Raw genomic sequence first — 15,000 nt, 5'->3', positions numbered from 1 at the left:
ACTGACCGGACTAGCTCCGGTCGTGAACCATGTAACTATAACAAACACTACGGAACGCACCAAAACGCTAAACAACGCTACCAGACGGCCAAGACACTAACAACCGCCTGCAAAACACTACTGACCAGACTAGCTCCTAGTCGTTAACTATGTTAAATTTCATTTAACTATATTTAACGCCCACGTCGCCAGTGGAGGGTAGGTGCCTAGGAAGCCTGGGGGCTGCAACCGCAGTCACATCCCCAGGGCACTAGAACACCCGACTGGCCTGCCCAACCCGCAACCAAGCCACGAGCCCCCGCGCCATGCCGAAGGGATCTCCGGGTAGGAAGAACCCGGAGCAAGGGGGCTCGGGGCAACTAGGCCTAAGCCCCCGATAGCCCAAACCTGAGGCACCCACCCCCGCGGGTAACCAGAGCAATACGCTACCTGTTACGCCACCAACTGGTAGGAAACACGGACAATGGAACTAACTGGAGTCCTGATATAGATCTGGTATGCCTCGCTAGACCAACGCCACAAGGTCTTGATAAGGTGATCTGGAACACCATGTGCCGCTGCAGTTGTCGCCGCCCCAATCTGGAAACTATGGCCAGAGTAGGAGCCGGAGTACCCAGCCCCATGTAGGATAGACTGCAAAAAGGATGATAGCTGCTGCCGGCTAAGAGGATGACCATCACTAAACAAGAACAGGGGCCCTGGAGCAGACCCACGCAGAGACAAGTAAGTGCCCAACGCTGTTATGGGGCACACAGAGCCCGAGCCACGCCCCAAGTAGATATCACAACCCACCCGGAAGGGGTCTGTCTTGGAGCACTTGATACAGACTTTGAAACAAGAGGGATTCACCAAGGAGTCCGCTTGCAGGTGTGAGGATTGAATGCCGAGTTGACCGTGAATTCGCCCGCACGCAAAAACCCAAAAAATGCCAAGCAGCACGCAGCCCACAACATCGCATGGTCTCTAGTAGACAGGTCCAAAGAGCTCTGAATGACCTTCAGATGATCAACTGTGATAGGTAGGCGCCTGGGTGACGCTGGACCTTGAACTCGCTTAATGCCCCTTAGCAGACACTGCAAACGAAGACAGTTGACTAGCGGATCGGGAAGGCCATGGTCAATGTGAAGGGAGCGCACTGCTGAGAGATAGACCTTGATGGAGGAATGGTTCAGGTTGTCGGCCAGGAAGGAAGCAAAGCGCATGAGAGTCTCCTCAGTGGCTGGGTGGATGGAGCCATCCTGGTTTGCACGACCATCCTGGCGGCAAAAGTCTGTGAATCGACATTGGGCAGATTGGTACACTCATTGGGTGGAAGGTGCAAGACCTTGGGTAAGTAGGAAACAACATTTCTGAGTCAAGGCATCTGAAGCGCTGCCAGAAGGGAGGCAGGAATAGGAGACGGTGTTGGGTCGGCCTGTGGCTCCAGGCGTCTGAGCCGCTGAAATTGGAATCGAGAGAGTGCATCAGCAACTGGATTAGCTTTCCCTCGAACAGATGAAGCTGTAAATGAGAAGGAATGATGGATGGCCAGCTTAGTCAAATAGCGCAGCAACACCATTAGGTTTTTGTCCCGCGAGGTGCCAGACTTAAGTACAGCCACCACAGACTCATTGTCACAAGAGAACTCGACCCGCCAAGATACCCACTGACGGCCCCACAGATAGGCTGCCACCACAATTGGGAAGAGCTCCTTGTATGCTATAGATGAGGAACTTTGTGCAGCTGACCAGGCACCAGCAAACCAGTGGGATTTAAAAATAGCTCCATAGCCCAAAGAGCCAGCTGCATCCGATGAGACCTGGAAGTCCGGGAGAGGTGCCCATGTGGGCATGCAGAAAAAACTGAGGCCATCCCAAGTTTGGAACAGTTCCCGCCACCAGGTTAAATCCCGCCGAAATTCCTGGTTAAGCCTAATGGGGTGATCATCACAGCGAAAGGCACAAAGCAAGTCGATCATCCGGCGAAGGAATGTCCTACCCTGTGGGGCGACCTTGCAGGCGTGATGGAGATGGATTCCAGCTCGCGACGTTTACAAAAACGTTTTGCCGACCACTCATCTAACAGTGAAACAATCCTATCTCTCTTGTCAGTCGGAAGGCGAGCCTGAGGGTTCTCGGAGTCAAGTTCAATCCCAAGGATTGTAAGACCAGTCGCAGGCCCCTCCAACTTATCTGGATGAAGGGGAGAGCCAAGTTTTGTACACAGACGAAAGAAGTTTTGAAGGTTGTTGTGGAACACATAGGACGCAGTTGTGCACAAAGTGTGGAAATCGTCCAAGTAATGACGGAGAAATGTAACCCCATAATTGTGAACCAGGATCCATTCAACCAGGTCTGCAATGGCGGTGAAAATAAATGGTGCTGAACGCAGCCCAAAAGGGAGCACCAAATCCACAAAATATTGCCCACGCCACTTCATGCCAAGAAGGGGGCGATCGTCCGGGTGGATAGCCACATTCCGATATGCACTGGCCACGTCAAACTTGGCCATTAACGTTCCTTGACCCAGAGACATTATGCCATCAATGAAAGCATCCACCGACACATACTGAATTGTAAATGGGGGCTTAGGGATGCCGTCATTGACACTTTGCCCCGCTGGGGATGATAGGTCTAAAATGAGACGCCACTTCCCAGGCTGATTATTTTTGGGGATCACCCCGAAACGACTTATGTGCAATGACGGAAGCGGGGGCACTGGAAAAGGACCTGCCACCCTGCCAGAAGAGACTTCAGCTTGCAAGTAGGAGTCAATCACTGATGGGTGCTCAGCAGAGCTACGCATGTTTGAAGATGCAGATTTGAGGGACACCAAGGATGGGTCAAAGCCTATCCGAAATCCATCCCGTATGCCAGAAGTCACAAATGCCACAGCTGACTTGTTGGGATGGTGGCATAATTCGGCTTGAAATTGATCCAACTGTAATGGTGTGACCTGAGACACTGGAGATAACGGGGTAAAAGAGACAACTGCAACGCTGGGCTTAACTGGAACAGAAACGGGAACTGAGACTGGAACTGAAAGTGGAACAGGACAAAACAACTTTGCCAGCTGAGGCAATCCATTCGGCTGGCTAGGCAATGCAATCACATCATTAAAACTATGTACAAACACAACACTGGGCGTACCTCGCCCCTCAGTACTGTCCCCTTCTCCCTCCAGGGGAGGGGGAGCGGGAACGGGAACGAAATCCAGCTGAGCGGGGAAAGGGGCAGATAGCCTTGGTATGCTCTCCCTCGCAATTGCTGCAGTTGCGGCGGAACTTGCACCTCCCATATCGCCACTGGCATTTTCCTTCATTCCAGGAATGGCAGAATTGTGTGCGTCGGTGGGAGTCTGGGCTGTCGGAGGACGACTGAGGAAACCCGGAAAGGGAAGACGGCCTTGGTTGCAGTGAGGACGATGCTGGCAAACGCAAATGAAAACTATACAGATCCAAATTCATTTTGGACCAATCTGTAAGGCCCGAGGGAGCAGCATCCCTTCTGAAGGCCAGATCGTATTCAAACCAAGCCAGACCTGGATATTGGCGGGCTGTTTGAATAATGAGCAGCTTGTATCTGGTCAAGTCTAACCAACGCAGGGGGTGAGAGGCACACAGGACCAGCTGGAAAATCATGAAGGCCTCAGTCCAAGTAAGAATATCCTTGATTTCAACCTGCCTGCGTTTTACGTTGGACACCAGGAGTTTACCCTCCAGGAAGGTCTGAGGTTCCAGAGGGAGCCGTAGAAACCACCATCGGCGCGGGGGACAAGAGAGGTATGTCCTCCGAACGAAGTCCAGCAGACAAGCTATTGTTGGTTGAACGAGGTGGGTTCGGCATGATGTATGATCGAACACCAACCAGCGACGAGCGAGTAGAGGCGACCACAAAAAACAAGTGAAAAACAAACCAACAAACACGACAGAGAGCGAGAAAAGACCACGGGCGATGAAGGACGAATCCTTTGGCCACGCTAACGTATCTGTGAGCACACTATGGTCCAGGGGCGAAAGAGCGACGAGTGAATGAAAGACAAACCAACAAACACGACAGCCGCCAAAGAAAAACCCCGGTCGATGACTGACGAAGTCCTTTAGATTTTATTCCTTTGTAGACCACAACTGGGAACCGCTACACGAAGCCCACCAAAATAAACGCCACGCTGACGTATCGGAGCACACGATGGTCAAAGGCACGAAAGAGCGATGAGCGAGTAAAGACAAACCAACGAACACGACAGAGGGCGAGGAAACCACGGTCGATGACGGAAGAAATCCTTGTGTTTTTTTTTCTGTTTTGTGTTATCCTTTGTTGACCACAACTGGGAACCGCTACATGAAGCCCGCCAAAGAAACGCCACGCTATCTGAGCGACGAGCAGACTATCGGAACAGGTACAAGAGAAGGTAAGACGAACCACAACACAGCGGTGAAGACGAGATGGAGACGGTCGAAGATCGAAGAACTTCTATTTCAACCTGGACAGCGACCGAGATAGCCAACGAAGCGAGAAAAAGAACGCCCAGAACCACTAAACTCCTAATCCGACTCACAACGCCACGCCAACAGAGCAACAAACACGCTGCAAACACATTGGACAACAACGCATGCACTAAGCAGCAATACCGCTGAACCATGTCAGCCCCAGGGCTCCCACAACCTAAAGAGTGCTGCAAACGCTACACAAACGCATAAAAACGCTAACAAACGCCTGCAAGGCACTACTGACCGGACTAGCTCCCGGTCGTGAACCATGTAACTATAACAAACACTACGGAACGCACCAAAACGCTAAACAACGCTACCAGACGGCCAAGACACTAACAACCGCCTGCAAAACACTACTGACCAGACTAGCTCCTAGTCGTTAACTATGTTAAATTTCATTTAACTATATTTGGTAAACCTTAAACAAGAATAATGAAGTTAGAAAAAAAGATTTCATACCGCAAATTACATGATTGTATACGATTGACAATTGATTCCTTCTTGTAAAATGCTAATTTCTGTCACTTTAACTATGGTAATCAATGCAGAAAATGCCTGAGAAAGCTATTATGGACGTTTGTAAGTAGAGACCCAAACTTATGAGTCTACTCTTCACACACTTTAATTGTAATAGAAATGATCAGCGATTTAGAGGAATCACTACATGCATCATTAAAGTATATGTACTGTATTTTTTTTAGTTGCCATGAAAGAGTATGAAAAGACACTTCTGAAAAAAATTATTTGATGGGACAGCAGGGAAAGGTCCTTTACAGAAAACGAAAATGCCTAGCAGCCAATTCTGTCTCCTTAACCACTTATGGCTTGATGTATTTGGGGATCTCTGTTTGCAGACTTGTTATACATGTAGTTCTGTGGTTTATCTGAAATGTTTTAAAGCTTTTTAGTTTTTACTGGGTCCCAGTCGGAAAGTGGGTGGGATTTCTTAGTTTGATTTTATTTTATTAATTTATTATTTTTTTTCTGTGCCGGTAAAAGTCTTGCTTGTCACTCCCCTGGTAAGTGGTATCTTTGTGCATAGATCCTTCTGTGCGTATTTTCTTAGGATCTAGAGGGTAGTGGAAATGCGTAGATTTCTCTGGTGGACACAGGAGAATCATTAACTTAGCCTGCAATGGCGTTGAAAGTCATGTAACGCGAATGGCGTTTTAGTGGATCCTTAAACAAAATATACCCTTATCGAGCTCAATAATGGAAGTCAGTTGGATAAACTAGGCAGGCGGTGAAAAACCAACACCTGGAATCTCAAAAGCAACGAGTAATGGACTTTGACAACAATCTATCTCCGTCGAGCTGAAATCAAAGTGAGCTGTATTAACCTGAAGTACATGGTAATTTGACACGATTGAGTTTCTTGTCTTCACGCACGCAATGAAATAGGAAGAGGTTTTCGCCTCTAAGAGCAAATATGTTGTTTGTTTCAATAAATGTTTCGCTGGAAAAGGATTCTGTGGTATTTTCTGCCTTTGTGAATTATAATATCATGTTGTGTATTGAATTTTCGAGCTTAAGGTTGAAATATGATATGGGAGAAGCTTTTTTAGTATTGCTCTGTAAGCAGGAAGGGTTCACAGGCCTGTCGGAAGCGTGCTTGAGTTTCAACAAAATGAGCTCCAAAATCAGCAAAAAATTGTTACGCCGATGCATAATAAAGTAGCTGCTATTTCCAAAATGATGGAATTACCTGGTGATACATAACCTTGTCTTGGAGAGTAAATTTTTGACTCAGCAGAAAAAATGGTTAACCCCGGGGTCAAGCTCAAGAGTCTGGGCGATTGTGATCTTTGTTTTTGACTTTGTTCATTTATTGTCAAACTTTATAACACTTGAAAGAAAAAGAAACTCACGAAAACCCGGTATCTTGCCATCATTTGACACAGATGCTTCACTGTTTGGCGAGTAAACATGCCGTGGTAACTTAATCACGGCGCCCGCTGAATTCCGGCGATGTCACTTTCGATTTTGCGATTAATTTGTGCAACTAAAAGTACAATAACAAAATTGAACGTAGCAAAGATCTCCCAAAATGTTTGTCGCTGAGCGTAACTTTTTATATTCTATATTCACGGTTCAAAGTTAATGTTGTTTTCATGTCGTAAATATGTTATTCTCGAACGACCGTCCTGGAAACTTCCTTCTGCTCTTTCTAAAAACTGTGTATCAATTTACTTTTGCATCAATATTTGTTTTTGCATAAAGCAAGCTAACAAAATCTGTACCTTGCTGAGTTCGCATTTGTTATCGTTAATAGTATTTAGGGTCCAATGCTTCTGTTTTACGAAGGGGTATATGTTTGAGGTCACCCATCGAGATACTAACCCCTCCGGACAGGGAAACCATAGAAAACTTTAGTAAACTTTAGTATTACAAAGCTGTCAGATGCTCAGAGGGCACGCTTAAACTTGTGGTGAAAGAAGTTGTGAGGGAGCTTGAAAATTATCAACATGTCAGCCCAGAAGACAGTGTTTCTCACTTTCCATTTATTTTCTTCAATCTTTCTGGGTTCAGTACTTTGCTAGTAACCACATGTCCTCTCAGGCTATTTACCCAAGACTTCTACCATGGCACTACAATGATAGACAATACCAAATCAATATCGTGCACTGTTAGAGCTACATATTACGCACGGACAACTTGAATCTCCTGGAAGACAACACACAGCTCAGTTGACATTTTATATGGAATACATGTAAATTGCTGTGTTACTTCACTACCACATGTAAGCAATGCATGTCTATTTTTTCTGAAGAGGACAGGAATTTCTTCTTTCCGACAAATGATTGATTATTAATTAATAGGCTGGTAGCCAGGTTTTTAACCTCAGAAAAGGATCTGTTCGTCCTGCGAACGTGTGAGCACCTGTGAGCCAAAGGGCCTCTGCTGGTATGACGTCTGGGTGACCCCTTAAATGGTCTTAATGACCCCCCAACTTGAAAAAAATTTACTGGAACGGTGCACGTACCACAGGCAACCCAGTGTACCCTCACAGAGGGTCTAGTTAAATTTAAAACAAGAACCCAATCCAAAGATTTTGGCATGAATTAAATGTCTAGGCTCATGCAATAAAAAAGTATAACTGCTTTGAAATCTGTCGTCTATTTTTTTTTTCTGTGAGCTATGGTAATAACTGTTAGTAGCTTGACTACAATAGATTTTTTGTAGTTTCCAGCACATTTCTGATTTGCTGGAATATTATTTTATAGGAGCAGGATAATTATGTATGTGTTGTGTATTTTCTGTTTCGAATCTATGTAGAAACTATGTTGAAACAATTTTTATTTTTGGACACAAAAACCCCATAACATAGCCTTTACATATGCTATGTAAAGCTTCCATTTGATTAGCTAAAACATAGCATTTCCTTTCAAAATATATAGATGAGGCATACGTATAACATAGCCTTTGAATAAGGCTTCTGTATCCAATTTATGTATATCATAACATACCATTTACATAAGGTCGTTAAATAGGATTTACATAGATTACACAGTGTCTGGTTCTACAAGGGAAGGTACAAGACATGACTGCCTGACTACCACTAATGACCAATAACTTTATAGTTAAACAAAGTATTCAATGATCTTTGGTAGTTCTTTACACAGACAAGAAAATGATGCCTGTTTTTGTTGTGCATTTGACTGCTTAGAGTAAGAAGTTTAGTTAAGTTACTCGTGATAAATTTAAAAAGTTACAAATGGTTGAATTGCCTTAAAGGAACCAAAAGCTAGAACCATCAAGGAATAAAATTAACTGGTGGGAAAAGGCAGAGGAAAATCGTGAAAAACTGGAATATCCTTGAAAAAAGCTGGAAATTAATACATGATCTTCACATGCTTTCATTTAATAGCATGCAGGAATTTCTAGAAAAATCTAGAAAGCAACATTTGTAACAAGCTGGAAAAACCTGATTTGATCCCAGATTATGATTTCTGGAATAAAGCTGGCTATTTATTCCCTAATTAGCATGTTTCATTAACATTCTAGAATTTTCTAGAATTTTCCAGGCAAGGAAACTGGTAAATTCTAGGAATTTCTAGAAATCGTTTTGTTATATTCTAAGAAAAATTCTGGAAATAACCAGAATATTCCAGATTTGTTTTGCAAGGGTCTGTAATCCATCTAAAAAAGGTCAAGTTTTAAAATTTGGTCAAAATTCCAGTTTTGGTATATTGTACCGTTAACAGCGCTAAAGGGTGAATGAATTACTCTAGCTGTGCCATGTTGTTTTGATTTTTAAGTTACTCGTTCGTTATTTCAAAAAGAGCGATTCAAACAAGCGACATTTTGGAGTCGTTTTCACTCGCTCGCAAGGCCCCATACCGAAAAAAGTCGCCGTCCAGGTAAAATAAGTATCGAAACAAAGTAAAACATATTTTTCTTAAAATGGTTTTGGATTCCTTCATTGTGACAAAGTTTGGCAATTTTCGATTTTCTTATCTCGCACGGTCTTAGGTGAAAATTGCTGAGAGGCGCTCTTCAAATGTTCCTTACCATGAGGTGAAACTCAAACTAACCAACGATGTTATAGAAAACATACTGTAACTGACACAATGGTAAATTTTAAAAATTTTGAGCTTTGATTTTTATCCAGTGTTGTTCCAAACGGATGCTTTTCAAAAGCCAAAGTTTCGTCTCGCAGTTCTATCAAATTTAATTTCACGTAATTATCCACTGCCAAGGCTCTCCTTAAACATTACCTTATGGGATATAACTTTCTAACACAAATCATTCATGCCTACGCAAACACCGTGGATCGAGATCAAGTGACTGTAAATAAAAAAAAGCTCAAAATACATCACTTACTTTAGGTACACCTTATTTAACGTAGGTAATTCCTTTACCCTCTAGAGCGAGGGTATTCTCCCAGGAAGCTGTCGGTGCGCTCATTTTACCCCCTCTTTCCGCCAGTGCTCCATTTTAAGGGAATTTAAGACTACGTATGCTACCCTGATAGGAAAGAAGTCGAAACAAGGATGTGAGATCCGGGGATCCAACTTGGGACCTCTTGCACCAAGGCCGCGCATTATCCGACTGTGCTGGCCCTTGCTCCTGGCTCTCGATGTGCAAGGAAAGAATAGAGGGTGGTACAGTTTGATCAAAAAACAAAAAAATAAGTTGTTGCACCCAGCAAGCTAGTATTACTAAATACCTTGCAATGTTCCTCTTTAAAACCTTTTGAGCAGGAATAATCAATGCGGCTGAAAAACAAATTAAGGGATAAATAATACTGGTAGATCATTTGGGTGCGTCTGCAACTAGCCTGCGTAGCAAGCGCAAGTAGACAGGGAAGCGAAGCGAGTGACCAAGTCGCGCAGAAAAGAGAACTGGGGAGGGAGAAAAGAGAGGGTGGTTTTTCTGTTATTACGTTCACTGGATGAACGTAAAATTCTGATTGGCTGAAACCGTCTCGAGGGGGGAGAAAAATCTGTCAGTTCAACCAAGTCTCTCCCTCAATTGAAGGATTATTCTTCATTGTCACTTTCTTCCAAATGAAGTATTATCGTTCATTTTGGACACTGAAAGCTTGATAGCGATCATGGGAAATGAACACATTTCTTTTAAAAGCAGAACCCCAATGTCCGGACTCGCAGGACTCTAACCTGGGAACGTGTAATTAATAACCCCTTCACTTAACCACTAGACTACCACATCACTAACTGCGAGGATATCATTTTTAATTAATGTCAATATTTTTTTCTTCCAAAAGTGCCGCTGTAAACGTGTATTAACACCCGCTAAGAAGCAAGCTTTCATAGTGAAAAATGCCGGTTACCAAACTTCAAGAGAAAGCTAACCATTTTAAAATCAAGCTTTAGACTTAACCATTATTCAGCAATGATTTTATATATACACTAATTAGTTTTGGTAAATAATCGGCACATTTTCTAGTCAGTTGATCTTTAGTGGTTAAGTGGATAAAAACAGTTCCTTCCAAGTGGGTGTTCCTGGTTCAAATCCTGTCCAGGGGCTACTTTTACTTTTTTCTTTTTACCACAAGTCCTGGGACAGAGTGGTCAAAATGGAGGACAATACTTCATTTAAGGCAAAGTGACAATGAAGGATAATCCTTCATTCGAGGAAGAGATCGTGTTGGTCAGTTTTGGCGCTCTTTCGACAACAGATACGAAACAACATGGTGGACAGTGCTGTTTTCGGATATGGTCACCAAATTGTAGCAAAATTCAACAATGAAAATTCCTGCCAAAACCAACAACTTGATACCTAATTCAACAAATCTTTATCAACACCAACACTCTTTACCTGTCAACTTCAACTACTTTATTTTTAATTCAAAAAATGTCTAGATAGCAGCAACAATATAGATAGTCGTATAACCATAACAACTTTCTTTAATTTTCCAGACATGTTTCGACGGTACATCCGTCATCTTCAGTGTTACATATTCAGTGTTCAACGGCAATTTCAAAATATGTAACACTGAAGATGACGGATGTACCGTCGAAACATGTCTGGAAAATTAAAGAAAGTTGCTATGTTTATACGAATTCAAAAATTTTTTTTTATTTTGATACGACAATTTCCTCTCAAAATCAACGCCATAAATTTGTCAATTACAACATTGGAATTAGTCTTAAAATCAACAGCGAATATTGCCTCAAAAAAGGTTTTTTGGCAGCAAGATCAACACTTGCTGCTATTCCCAATGTTCAGCCATCGAAACGCTGTCAAGATCAACAACTCCAAAATTCGTGTCAACAAATTGGGTGCAAGCCCATCCATTGCTAACGAGAGAGACTGGAAACAAAATTGTCCCTCGGCAAGATGGCGGAAGGCAGCGATCGTGAGGTGACACAAGTTGACCAAAATGGTAGAAATAATAGCCAATGGAGTTTATTTTTTACAGATTTAGATGAGTTATTGAGTGATTAGGAGCAACATCAGTCAAAGAATGACATCGTAATAACGAAAAGCTTGACCATTCGTTTGGAAAATGCAGTTCAAGCTTTGCAAAATGTATGTCACTTTGTATCACAAACTAACAGGGAAGCAGTTCTGGAAATGACCAGGAATTTTCAGTTGATGTTTTGAGACTGTCATCGTAGGGGTGAATTTCCATTTCGAACAAGATGATCACAAGTGGCCATAATTTCACTAAGTTCACCAAATAGAGTAGACACCGGGTAAGTTGGAAGGCCAAAATTTGACATAAAGGAAGAGACATTGGTGGAGCTCTGTTCTCTGGGTTTTAGCTGGGATATGACTCGTATGGTACTCGGCTCACGCTGGACTTTTCACCGTAGAGTATCAGAGTTTGGCCTTAACCAGTTGTCACATCACTAATGAACAATTGGATAGCGAAATCAGCGCTTTTGTGAGTGAACATGGCTGTTTAGTCGGAACTTCAATGGTTTTGGGCCATTTGAGATCAGAGGGGTTAAATATACAGCGAGAGCGGGTTCGTAAATGTCCTGCTCTGATAGACCCTCATAAAGTCAGGATAGGTTGGTTTTCTGGAAAACAGGGATCAAGGATCAAGGATAAAAGATCGATCATAAGCTAAACTAAAGCTCTTTTCTAAAACAATAATAAAACAGGTCTGAGGAACAATAACAAGTCTGGAAATTGTGTGCACAGAAATTAAGACAATAAGATGATCCACAGTTTTACTTTGAAATTTAACTCATTTCACGTTGTACCATAACTGCCCCTAAGGGGTAAATGTCAGTGTTATACAAACAGCCCTCCCAGCACCCAAATTGTTTAATGGATCTTTCTTTCTTCTTTATCAATCAGAAGTAAAAAAAAAAGATTACTTTTAGGGCTTTGAGTGTCCCGAACACATTAACAATAAAAAGTGCCTGACACTAAAATTTGAATAATTTAAGAGCAATCAAACAGTAAGGGTTCTCTGTCTTCACTTCTTTTGTAGTAAGCCCCCCTCCACCCCAAATGAAACAATTGTTTGGTTCCAGTTGAAAGCAATTTTTTTAAACTGCTGACTAGTTCAGGAAAATGTACTGTTTTGTATACCTAAACTAAACTCCATCTATAAGAGGAAAGTGATGAAAAAGAAAAAAGAAAATAAAAGAGTAAAATAACATCACCAAACCGCAAAAGATAAAATTCTTCACACATTCGACAACTTAACAGAGTATCAGATTATAAGTTAATTGTGAATAGAGAAAACTACACGGCATTTGGACTACCTTCTTGGAAATAAAGATAGATAGATGTAGTTGTTGATTGCGTGATTGTCAGGTTCGTTTCCTAAATCTTTAGGGTATTATCAGGAACAAATCAATTAGAGAATGACAGATACCAGAAATTGCTAAGTGATCTAGGGCCTTGAGGTAAATTTTAAAATATTTTCTATAGCGTGGGATTCTGGCAGTGATTGAGAGCACCAGAGTTAAGACTGTCTCAAGCGAGATTGTGATTAAATACACCTAAAATATTGAAACTTGTGACTTGTGGAGGATACTGCTTATTGGAAGGCAAGCATTCTTCACATTCAAAGAGCATCGATTGTCAAGAGCACTCTAATCAAATGCAGAATCCTAACACATCTCTTCAAACAGGGACACTGAAAAATAGACCAATTCGGCTAACTCAGTGTTGTACCTAATTCAAATCTCTCGGGGTTAAGATTCTTTGTGTGTTGAATTTGCACGACAATGAAGCATTCACATTTGAATGATATGGAAATACTTGGAACAACAAAAAGTCACGCAAAACGCATCACAATTGGTTTATCACACTTTGTAAATTACTTGTTCATATCATATCATATATCTTTATTTACCCTCGGATTTTTTTTAGAGTAGCTTGGTGTAGCTCATATCTCCGAGCATTTACCCTCCCAACCATGATACACAACAGAAGACAGACCACAACACCGGGAACTACATGCCATACTCTTTACGACAAGTGTGCGGGTTCTATTATTATAAGAGATGAGTAACAGTGAGCAACTTACCAAAATGGATGCTAATAGATGCGAGGTCCTCTACGACAAGAAATGTCTCTGCAAAATTTGATGATTTAATGTGGTTATCCATGCATTATCGAATATTGTACGAAAACTTTTAACTTTCATAACAAAAATCACTTGTGCCTAGTATGCAAAAAAAGTAGAACTGGAGCGGAAAGCTGGAAAATTCTCAAGAGAACGGATGGAGGTGAGATGACTGTTCCATTGCTCCAAACAATTCAAGTAATGCTTTCGTTCGGCGAGGTTCAAAGTTGTAAAGAGAACGCATACATTAGACGAGGCTCTGGTCTTGCTTAGCTCTAAGTAAGACTTTAAAGCGAGTAGACATTAAAGGTTTGTTATGGCCAAAACTGATTGACTGCATTCTTAATCGTCATTTGCTTTGTCACACCCTCAATTTTGAATCTAAGCGGATTCAAAAACTAAAATCTCCCTTCAGAAAAAAGTCAAGATATATCATTTACTTACTTTCTCGATGTGTAAGGAAAGAATATGGAGGGCAGTATATAGTTCGATCACACAAGAAACAAATAACTTATTACACCCCTCAAAGCCAATGTTACGTATTGAGGGGGGCGTTGGGATTTTCGGTTTTTGCCACTTTTTAGGCCGGTTTTTCGGTTTTTGCACCAAAAAACGTCGGTTTAATTTTCGGTTTTTGTGACTCTTACGGTTTCGGGTAATCCGTTTCTTTAGCATTTGGTTTTCGGTTTTCCGCCAAAATACAACCGGATTTTCGGGTCTGGTGTCCAACGCGGTTTTCGGTTTTGCCTGTTTGGTTTCTGGTTTCTGGTTTCCTCAATCGAGAGAGCGTACCGCGGGAGTTCTCAAATAGACTCCAAACGCAGAGGGTCAACTCAAGGACTTGCCCAACCCTGCAGTTATTCTCTGCCTAAACAGAGAATTGTTTTTCTGCCAAAGCGGGTTAACACTGAGGTTGTCTGTATATGTGTCACAAAGTGACCCACCTTTTTTTGGTGTACCATAATAATTGAGAAGCGAGGCATTGGGTATGGCAAGCCGTTTGTAGCAAAATTTAATCTTAGATAGATATGTTCAATCCTTTAAATAAAGGTTTAGTTTAAAGTCATAAAAGGCATTCAACGCACTCCAATCCTTAAATTTTATATGCAATGCAATACCGCAAATATTGATTCAATCCAATCCTTAAATTTTATATTTAATACAATACCACGAATATTGATTCAATCCAATTCTTAAAATTTATATGTAATGCAATACTACGAATATTGATTTAATGCAATCCTTATTTATGTGCAATCCGAAAATATATGTTCATTCTTCCTGGGACGAGCGCGGCCATATAGAACCAGAGTAAACTGTGCAAGGTATAGGACAATAGATGGCGGCAGAGTGAGAAGAAAAATTTGACATAGAAGTTGAATTTCCCAAATTTTTAAACTGTATGGTAGCACCCCATCTCAAGGCATTATTTTCGGGATCTAACTTCGCCAACCTTTGTCTGACTCTTCGACGTTGAATCCGTAACCCAATAGATTTCAGGTAACCGGCTATTATGTTTCATCTAGACGCA

The 15,000-nt window shown here is 42.0% G+C and overlaps 1 protein-coding gene and 1 pseudogene across 1 annotated transcript in view; one reads left to right on the top strand and one right to left on the bottom strand.

The window, feature by feature from the left end:
* The window catches only part of LOC138051401 (tetratricopeptide repeat protein 28-like), a 695,954-nt gene that overhangs the window by 507,352 nt on the left and 173,602 nt on the right, over positions 1-15,000 (bottom strand). The gene's annotated exons all lie outside the window — the stretch shown is intronic.
* LOC138053157 (uncharacterized) lies at positions 11,276-12,014 on the top strand (annotated as a pseudogene).

Source organism: Montipora capricornis, chromosome 6 (genome assembly GCF_036669925.1).
Source record: "Montipora capricornis isolate CH-2021 chromosome 6, ASM3666992v2, whole genome shotgun sequence".
NCBI classification, from domain to species: domain Eukaryota; kingdom Metazoa; phylum Cnidaria; class Anthozoa; order Scleractinia; family Acroporidae; genus Montipora; species Montipora capricornis.
The sequence above is the reverse complement of the archived record's forward strand: the minus strand, read 5'-3'. Positions and strand labels throughout refer to the sequence as shown.